At 42.7% G+C, this 10,000-nt stretch overlaps 1 protein-coding gene across 6 annotated transcripts in view; it reads right to left on the bottom strand.

The window, feature by feature from the left end:
* The window catches only part of LOC116045476 (extracellular sulfatase Sulf-2-like), a 90,994-nt gene that overhangs the window by 39,888 nt on the left and 41,106 nt on the right, over window positions 1–10,000 (bottom strand). The window contains exon 1 of one of the 6 annotated variants that reach the window (XM_036008244.1): window positions 8,067–8,266. The exons of the other annotated variants lie outside the window; for them this stretch is intronic. The gene's annotated coding sequence lies outside the window, so the exon portion shown is untranslated. Of the gene's footprint in view, window positions 1–8,066; window positions 8,267–10,000 lie in introns of those variants that run through there. 6 annotated transcript variants of the gene reach the window in all.

The following is a 10,000-nucleotide window of genomic DNA, read 5'->3' as shown; positions in this document are numbered from 1 at the left end:
ACGTAACAACATACTTTCTATTATCCATTTTTCTTAAACGGTGGTACATTGGTGCATAAAAGTGTATAACCCTGGGGGAGGACACCCAGACCCCCCACTATGACATGCCCTTGTCCATCGATATAGGCCAATATATTTATATAGAGTACAGTATACTACACCACTGCTTGAGGGTGTGTCTTGAGGTGGTGTGAGAGTCCCGTATAGGAAACAGGAAACATCACTGTCTCTATCTGTCTCTAATTATAACTCAGGGTTATATTATGGACTATCAGATACATAACTGAGATTAAAGTCATGTTAAATTTAGAAAGAGTGGAAATAAAGCAGCGGTGGGTCTGAGCTAACACAGCAGCCGTTTTTATGGATCAGATGATGAAGTAACATCTGGACTGGAACATGTGTTCAGTCCGTCAGTAATAATCTGGATAAAGACATAAATCGGTTACGTCATACCGTACAGTCTCATTATGAAACTGCTCTAAAAACTGACCTGCGAGCAGACGAACCTGCGGGATTATTCTGTCTGACTCGCAGCAGGTCAGAGACACAAACATTGAAAATGTTTCTCATCGTGAATTGAAAAACGTCAGCTGGAGAAACATCTGCCTCTCAGTTTGATTACAGACTCAGAGCCTTCTTACTGTCGTGCGCCAATGTGACGTCAAAATGACGTAGATCTGGCTGGCTCGCCAGGATTTTTTTCAGCGACGCACGACAAAGCGGAAACAGGAAGCATGGACAAGCTCGAGGGTAACGTGATGCCAGGACTCTCAGAGTGACTCTCTCTCTCTTGTAAACTTACTGGGTTGAGATGAGCTCTTTCATGGTGAATGAAAGGCTTGATCCCACCAAGTAGCTCATCCAATCGTTGTGCAGACATTCTGAAGTATTCAAATATGATATCATCTCAGCCACTGTTGACATTGACGTCAATGCTGCTGCCAAATCTGCCATTGTTTACCTTTTACTTCTTCTTCTAGTCCGTAGAAATAGCAAAGAGTATACCGCATGTTTTAGGGTCCTATCTTGCACCCGGCGGAGTGCAAAGCCTGACGCCAGTGTCTTTGCAAGTTTAAGACCGACGCAGTTGTCAGTTTCCCATCCAGCACCCACGTCGTTTAAATAGCAAATGCACCTGCTCCCATCTGGGGCCCATTGGCGTGCTGGTCTTACAGGGAGGTGTGTTCAGGTGCATTCTGGGCGTGCTGGTCTTACAGGGAGGTGTGTTCAGGTGCATTCTGGGAGTATTGCTATCTTGAGGCAGCGGGAAGTGATGGCACCATTGACCAACAAAAACCTGGTCTAAAGTCAATAACGCAGCATTTCATTGTTATTTTAACAGAGCATTAGTAAAATGCTCCTAGGCTCGTGCACAGCGCGCACACTATGCTTGATACACACACAGGGACACACAGCAACACACACACATGCAGAAGATTACTAATAAAAATATTACTGTGCAAATCCTCCATCATAACAGCAATGCTCCAAGGTCCAAACGCGGCTGGCTTTTAAAGGGAATGGGAGATGATCTCTGATTGGTTGATTGCATGTTACGCCCAAAACACCCCTCTGATTAATGAAGACACTAAGTACAACCCTTTAGAACCATGCACCCGGCACACGGAGCCTTTTTTACTGCCGTCAAACTAGTAAAAGTGGATTTGGACACGCCCTAAACACACCTGCACCAGGCGCTTCACGCCATGAGCTCAGATCGTTAAAGAAGGGCCCTAAAGACATTTATTGTTGCTTCTTTCAATGTTTTTGTCAATTTTAAACAAAAAAATTGCTTTTTTGACACTTTCAACATTATTTTTCGACTTTTTTGTGACGTTTTTCAATGTTTCTTACACGTTTGACGCTTTTTAAAAATAAATTCCTATGCCTTTTTCTTTATCTTTTTTTTCACACAAGTGGCTCTAAAGAAGTCTGAAAACCCAGAGTGTTAGATTCTCTCTGCCATCTGAACCCACACATACACACACACAGACATATACACACACACACAGAAAGAGACACACACACACACACACACACACACACACACACACACGGGTTTGTTTCACTATCTTTGTGGGGACCCGTCATTGACATAATGCATTCCCTAGCCCCTTACCCTAACCTTAACCATCACCACTAAATGCCTAACCTTAACCCTTACCCTCACCCTAACCATAACCTAATTCTAACCCTAATCCTAAAACCAAGTCTTAACCCTCAAACAGACCTTTAACCTTGTGGGGTCCAGCATTTTGGCCCCACAAAGCTGTCGGGACCCCACAAGTATACTGGACTCCTGGTTTTTGGACCCCACGAATATAGTTAAACAAGCCCACCCACCCACACACACACACACACACACACACACACACACACACACACACACACACACACACACACACACACACGGAGGGAAAGCTCAGCTGTGTCCACCCTTATTACCACACTCCATTATGCGTGTTGAAATGAGCCGTCATGCTCCCCTGAACTGCAAACAGCAGCCCCCGAACTCCCCCGGGGATCATAAATCCTGTCGTCTGTCATCCCGATGCGCCCTCGCTCCTCCATCACATCACACCCACCGCTCATTCATATTCATGAGCCACGGCGCCGGCTGCGCCGTGTGGCTTCGTAAGAAAAGTGTCGAATGTAAAGAGATGCAGCGATAATTCAGACCTGCTGTTCCATATTCATCAGTGTTTGGTATACGTGCAGAGAGACGCAGAGAGCTGAGAGGACACACGGTCAGAGGGTAGCTCAGCGCTCATCGTGGCCGGGTTGGCTCAGTGGGTAGAGCAGGCGCACATATACTGAGAGGTTTATGCCTCCATGTAGCGGTCCAGGGTTCGAATCCGACCTGTGATGATTTCCTGCATGTCTTCCCCCCCCTTCTCTCCCTCTCTCACCTAGCTGTCCTGACAATTTAAAGGCGGAAATGCCCAAAAAAATAATCTTTAGAAAAAAAAAAAAAAAGGGTAGCTCATATCAAACAACCCTTATGGTGGCAATGTACTGTATATAAGTATGGACCCTTATGGGTATATGTATGTGTGTATGTATGTAGGTAAGTGTATGTATGTATGTATATATGTAGGTATGTATGTATGTATGTATGTATGTATGTATATGTAGGTAAGTGTATGTATGTATGTATGTATATGTAGGTAAGTGTATGTATATATGTAGGTAAGTGTATGTATGTATGTATGTATATATGTAGGTGTGTATGTATGTATGTATGTATGTATGTATGTATATGTAGGTAAGTGTATGTATGTATGTATATATATGTGTAGGTAAGAGTATGTATGTATGGAAGTGTGTATGTATGTATGTATGTATATGTAGGTAAGTGTGTGTATGTATGCATATATGTAGGTAAGTGTATGTATGTATGTATGTATGTATGTATGTATGTATGTATGTATGTATATATATATATATATATATATATATATATATATATATATATATATGTAGGCGTGTATGTATGTATGCATATATGTAGGTAAGTGTATGTATGTATATATGTAGGTGTGTATGTATGTATGTATGTATGTATGTATGTATGTATGTGTAGGTAAGTGTATGTATGTATGTATATATATGTGTAGGTAAGAGTATGTATGTATGGAAGTGTGTATGTATGTATGTATGTATATGTAGGTAAGTGTATGTATGTATGTTTATATATAGGTGTGTATGTATATATGTAGGTAAGTGTATGCATGTATGCATATATGTAGGTAAGTGTATGTATGTATGTATGTATGTATGTATGTATGTGTGTATATATATATATATATATATATATATATATATATATATATATATATATATATATATATGTAGGCGTGTATGTATGTATGCATATATGTAGGTAAGTGTATGTATGTATATATGTAGGTAAGCGTATGTATGTATGTAGAAAGTTATCTGGGTAAGTGTATATGTTCTTTAGTTTAGTTTTTTTGAGAAGGTTGAAGTTTGGTGACTTTTTATGCAGTAATTTGTACTGGATTAGTTTGTCTGCTGGTATCTTAACAAGCACTGAAAATATTCACTACAATGTTGTCACACACACACACACACACACACACACACACACACACGCGCGCACACAGACACACACACACACACACACACACACACACACATACATACACACAGAGACACACACACACACAGACATACACACAGAGACACACACACACACACAGACACACACACACACACACACACACACAGACACACACACACACACAAACACACAGACACACACACACACACCAGACCCCTTTTGACCTGATCGGATCTGAATACTTCTTCCAGCGCTGATCACAACATACCACAGCCTTAACTGTAGTGGTTGCTGTGGTAACGGAGGTATCAGCTGATGATGAATCCGTAGTACAGAGCCAGCTGCGGTTGGGACAGTATATCATGTCCGTCAGAGACACAGAGATCAATACCTGTTGCCAGGATTAATTTCGTCTCTTTGATCAATATGATATTTCCTGACTGCTATCAATAATGTCAGCAGAGTTTTACTCTCAGTCAGCATCAGCGCTGACTCTCTCTGTCACGCCACGGCTCCATCTCCACGCTCCATCTCCATGCCACGGCTCCATCTCCACGCCACGCCTCCATCTCCACGCCACAGCTCCATCTCCACACCATGGCTCCATCTCAACTGCTACGTTTTGGTTTTTGAGCGTTTGAGTTTTGAGCCCAAAGTGATCTCAGTGCACCAAATGTTTCTAAGTGTGTTCGAAATGCGACCAAAAGGCGTCAAAAAGGCGTCAAAAAGGCGACAAAAATGTGACCAAAATGCGACCAAAAGGCGTAAAAAAGGCGACCAAAATGCGACATAAAGGCGACAAAAAGGCGACAAACATGCGTACAAAATGTGACCAAAAGGCGTCAAAAAGGCAACCAAAATGTGACCAAAATGCGACATAAAGGCGACAAAAATACATACAAAACGCAACCAAAATGCGACAAAAAGGCAACAGAAATGTGACATAAAGGCGTCAAAAAGGCGACCAAAATGTGACCAAAATGCGACATAAAGGCGACGAAAAGGCGACAAAAATACGTACAAAATGTGACCAAAAGGCGACCAAAAGGCAACATAAAGGCGTACAAAATGTGACCAAAATGCGACATAAATGTGACCAAAAGGCGACATAAAGGCGTACAAAATGTGACCAAAATGCGACATAAAGGCGACGAAAAGGCGACAAAAATACATACAAAATGTGACCATAATGCGGCAAAAAGGCGTAAAAAAGGCGACCAAAATGCGACATAAAGGCGACGAAAAGGCGACAAAAATACGTACAAAATGTGACCAAAAGGCGACATAAAGGCGTACAAAATGTGACCAAAATGCGACATAAAGGCGATGAAAAGGCGACAAAAATACATACAAAATGTGACCAAAATGCGGCAAAAAGGCGTAAAAAAGGCGACCAAAATGCGACATAAAGGCGACGAAAAGGCGACAAAAATACGTACAAAATGTGACCAAAAGGCGACATAAAGGCGACGAAAAGGCGACAAAAATACATACAAAATGTGACCAAAATGCGACATAAAGGCGACGAAAAGGCGACAAAAATACATACAAAATGTGACCAAAATGCGGCAAAAAGGCGTAAAAAAGGCGACCAAAATGCGACATAAAGGCGACGAAAAGGCGACAAAAATACGTACAAAATGTGACCAAAAGGCGACATAAAGGCGTACAAAATGTGACCAAAATGCGACATAAAGGCGACGAAAAGGCGCCAAAAATGCGTACAAAATGTGACCAAAATGCGACAAAAAGGTGACAGAAATGCGACCAAAAGGCGACATAAAGGCGTCAAAAAAGGCGACCAAAATGCAACCAAAATGCGACATAAAGGCGACGAAAAGGCGACAAAAATACGTACAAAATGTGACCAAAAGGCGCTAAAAAGGCGTAAAAAAGGCGACCAAAATGCGACATAAAGGCGACGAAAAGGCGACAAAAATACGTACAAAATGTGACCAAAAGGCGACATAAAGGCGTACAAAATGTGACCAAAATGCGACATAAAGGCGACGAAAAGGCGACAAAAATACATACAAAATGTGACCAAAATGCGGCAAAAAGGCGTAAAAAAGGCGACCAAAATGCGACATAAAGGCGACGAAAAGGCGACAAAAATACGTACAAAATGTGACCAAAAGGCGACATAAAGGCGTACAAAATGTGACCAAAATGCGACATAAAGGCGACGAAAAGGCGACAAAAATACATACAAAATGTGACCAAAAGGCGCCAAAAATGCGTACAAAATGTGACCAAAATGCGACAAAAAGGTGACAAAAAGGCGACAAAAAGGTGACAGAAATGCGACCAAAAGGCGACATAAAGGCGTCAAAAAAGGCGACCAAAATGCAATCAAAATGCGACATAAAGGCGACGAAAAGGCGACAAAAATACGTACAAAATGTGACCAAAAGGCGACCAAAAGGCGACAAAAATACGTACAAAATGTGACCAAAATGCGACCAAAAGGCGCTAAAAAGGCGTAAAAAAGGCGACCAAAATGCGACATAAAGGCGTCGAAAAGGCGACAAAAAGGTGACAAAAAGGCGACAAAAAGGCGACAAAAAGGCGACAAAAAGGCGACAAAAATGTGACCAAAAGGCGACACAAAGGCGACAAAAATGTGACAAAAAGGCGTCATAAAGGCGACAAAAATACGTACAAAATGTGACCAAAAGGCGACCAAAAGGCGACAAAGTGTTTATGAGAGGATTTCACTTGTGTGTTTGCGATAATTGTGAATAATGTCCCAGATGGCCTCTCATACCTTACCAAGACATTTGGTGCTCTTATCCTTACTTTCCGGGGTTGTTTTCAGTCAAAGCTGAACAAAAGTCAACTCTGACCTGCGAATCGTTGCAGCGAGACATGAAAACGCACGCTTGAATCAGGCGTCATTAGCAGAGAAAGGGCCGTGTTTCTCTCTCCAGTAGAAGAACTAATCTCTGTTTAGACCTCGTTGCTCATTGCTGTTTAAAAAAAAAATGTCAACGTATTTTAGAATTTTTTCCAACGTTTTTGTCGCTTTTCATGTTTTCAATGTTTTTTGTCCTTAAAAAACTCGTGGGACACGTAATACTGACAGCAATAAATACGTTGAATACATACCAGGTACTTTGTACTAAATGTGGGAATGTGTGTGTGTGTGTGTGTGTGTGTGTGTGTCTCTGTCTGTCTGTCTGTCTGTCTGTCTGTCTGTCTGTGTGTGTGTGTGTGTGTGTGTGTGTGTGTGTGTGTGTGTGTGTGTGTGTGTGTCTGTGTGCTTCTGTGTGTGTGTGTGTGTGTGTGTGTGTGTGTGTGTGTGTGTGTGTGTGTGTGTCTGTGTGCTTCTGTGTGTGTGTGTGTGTGTGTGTGTGTGTGTGTGTGTGTGTGTGTAACGTCTCCATGTTTAGTTTTTTGGACTGTGTACAAAAACCAAAACATAAAAGGTGAAACCCATCATGTGAACAGTATTAATAATGAGACGATGTATCTGACCTCGGGCTGGGAGGAAGTGAGAGACACAGACAGGAAGTCAGAAAGTAGAGCTGGTTTGAGTCTGAACGTGAGATTTAAAATAACAGCAGCAGACCTGAGATCAGCTGGTATCAGACGAGCTGTAACGGAGCGGTTCTCCTCCTCAGAGTCAAACAGACACAAACATCCCAAAAACTGCTGAACCAAACGCTCTCACTTCTCTTTCTCTCTTCCTTCACATTTCTTTTAAATCCTTTCACTTCCTCAAAGAGGACATGTAACACCTCTCTCTCTCTCTTTCTGTCTCTCTTTCTCTTTCTCTCTCTGTTTCTCTTTCTCTCTCTGTCTCTCTCTCTTTCTCTCTCTCTGTCTCTCTCTCTCTCTCTGTCTCTCTCTCTCTGTCTCTCTCTCTCTGTCTCTCTCTCTCTCTCTCTCTCTGTGTCACACTCTCTCTCTCTCTCTCTGTCTTTGTCTTCTCTTTTAGAAAACCTCACTCATCGCTCCGCTTTTCTTTCGCTCCTACCTGGTTTTCATGACCCCGGCTGCCTTGCTCGCAGGCTCTGCCCCGAAAACTGACAACCTCCCGTTCAGGTCCTGTTGGCCGTTGCCGCGGCAGCAGATAAAGGTAAAAATCCCCGTAGCAACGGCTCTCTCCTCTCGATGTCCGCACACTGTACTGTCTCCCTGGTACAACAGCTGAGCTCCTCCTCCTCCTCTCTCTCTGTCTCTCTCTCTCTCCCTCCCTCTCCCTCTCTCTCTCTCTTTATCTCTTTCTATAAATCTTTTTATACCTCCTATTCTGTTCCTCCCTGCTCTCCTCTACATTCTCTCTCTTTCGCCTCCCTCCTCTCTCTCTCTCTCTCTCTCTCTCTCTCTCTCTCTCTCTCTCTCTCTCTCTGTATTGTCTTTCTATCTCTTTGTCACTTTTCTCATCTCTTTCTGCCTCTTTATTTGCTTTACGTTCACGGGGAGAATAAAAAGGCTGCGTGAGCTGGTTCACTTTCTGTCTCAAAGCAGGAAGAAGGAACCAAATGAAGACTACAGGGATAGTCAGAGCAGCATGACAAACACAGGATTTAAATCAAGTTATTTTCTCTCGTTCAACCAACCAGTCCTCCAAACCCTCCGAGGATATCAGTCGTTTGTTCCTCTCCTCTAACCCCACCCACTTGAGAGTTCTCCGTCCTCATATCTGAACCAGAGAAGGTAACGGTTGCAGTTTTAAACACGTTGGTAATGTTGTGAAACGGTCCCCGTTTGGTTAGGTTTAGACACCAAAACAACTGACCTGGTCTCCTGGGTGAAAGTCCTGTTTGTTTGAAAAATGACGACAAGGCGACGAAAATGCGACCAAAAGGTGACCAAAATGCAACAAAAAGGCGACCAAAAGGCGACAGAAATGCGTCCAAAATGTGACCAAAAGGTGACATAAAGGCAACAGAAATGTGACAAAAAGGCGACAAAAATGCATCCAAAATGTGACCAAAAGGCCACAAAAAGGCGATCAAAAGGCGACCAAAAGGCAACGAAAGGCAACAAAAATGCAACCAAAAGGTGACATAAAGGCAACAGAAATGCGACCAAAAGGCGACCAAAATGCGACAAAAATGTGACCAAAAGGTGCCAAAAATACGACCAAAATGTAACCAAAAGGCGTCAAAAATACGTACAAAATGTGACCAAAAGGCGACATAAAGGCGACGAAAAGGCGACAAAAATGCAACCAAAATGTGACAAAAAGGCGACATAAAGGCGACAAAAAGTCATCAAAGTGTTTATGAGAGGATTTCACTTGTGTGTTTGAGATAATTGTGAATAATGTCCCAGATGGCCTCTCATACCTTACCAAGACATTTGGCGCTCTTATCCTTACTTTCCGGGGTTGTTTTCAGTCAAAGCTGAACAAAAGTCAACTCTGACCTGCGAATCGTTGCAGCGAGACATGAAAACGCACGCTTGAATCAGGCGTCATTAGCAGAGAAAGAAATGCAATTCATTAAACACTGAGGGCCGTTTCTGTTGCAGAATATTGAAATAATGATAAAATGATACAGAACGGGGACATATTACTCAGACACTGACCGATGAGTTTGGTTTTTCTTTACGTTTCCAATCAATGAATGGATCTGTACTCCCCGCAGCAGCCGCTGAACAGCAGAAGTGACCTTTATAATGTGGGCGCCAGCGAGCTGTTTCCTTCAACCCGTCGCACGGCGTTCAGGTCTGAATCTTTTATCTGCAGCAGTGGAGCGATGGCGCTCATCACGCTGGCGCTCTGCAGCTGCTTTATTGATGAGCATCAAATGTAAATGCACTTTCAGCCGACTGATGCTTCCTATCCCAGAAGTCTCGGGAGAATATGATGACTTCAGTGTTTCTACCATGTCAGTCTTCATGAAAACAGCCTCAAATAAAATCTGAGGGCCTCATGTAGGCGTACTAACGCTTTTGCGTCCA

This window comes from Sander lucioperca, chromosome 12 (assembly GCF_008315115.2).
Source record: "Sander lucioperca isolate FBNREF2018 chromosome 12, SLUC_FBN_1.2, whole genome shotgun sequence".
NCBI lineage: Eukaryota > Metazoa > Chordata > Actinopteri > Perciformes > Percidae > Sander > Sander lucioperca.
This window is presented reverse-complemented; position numbering and strand designations above follow the sequence as displayed.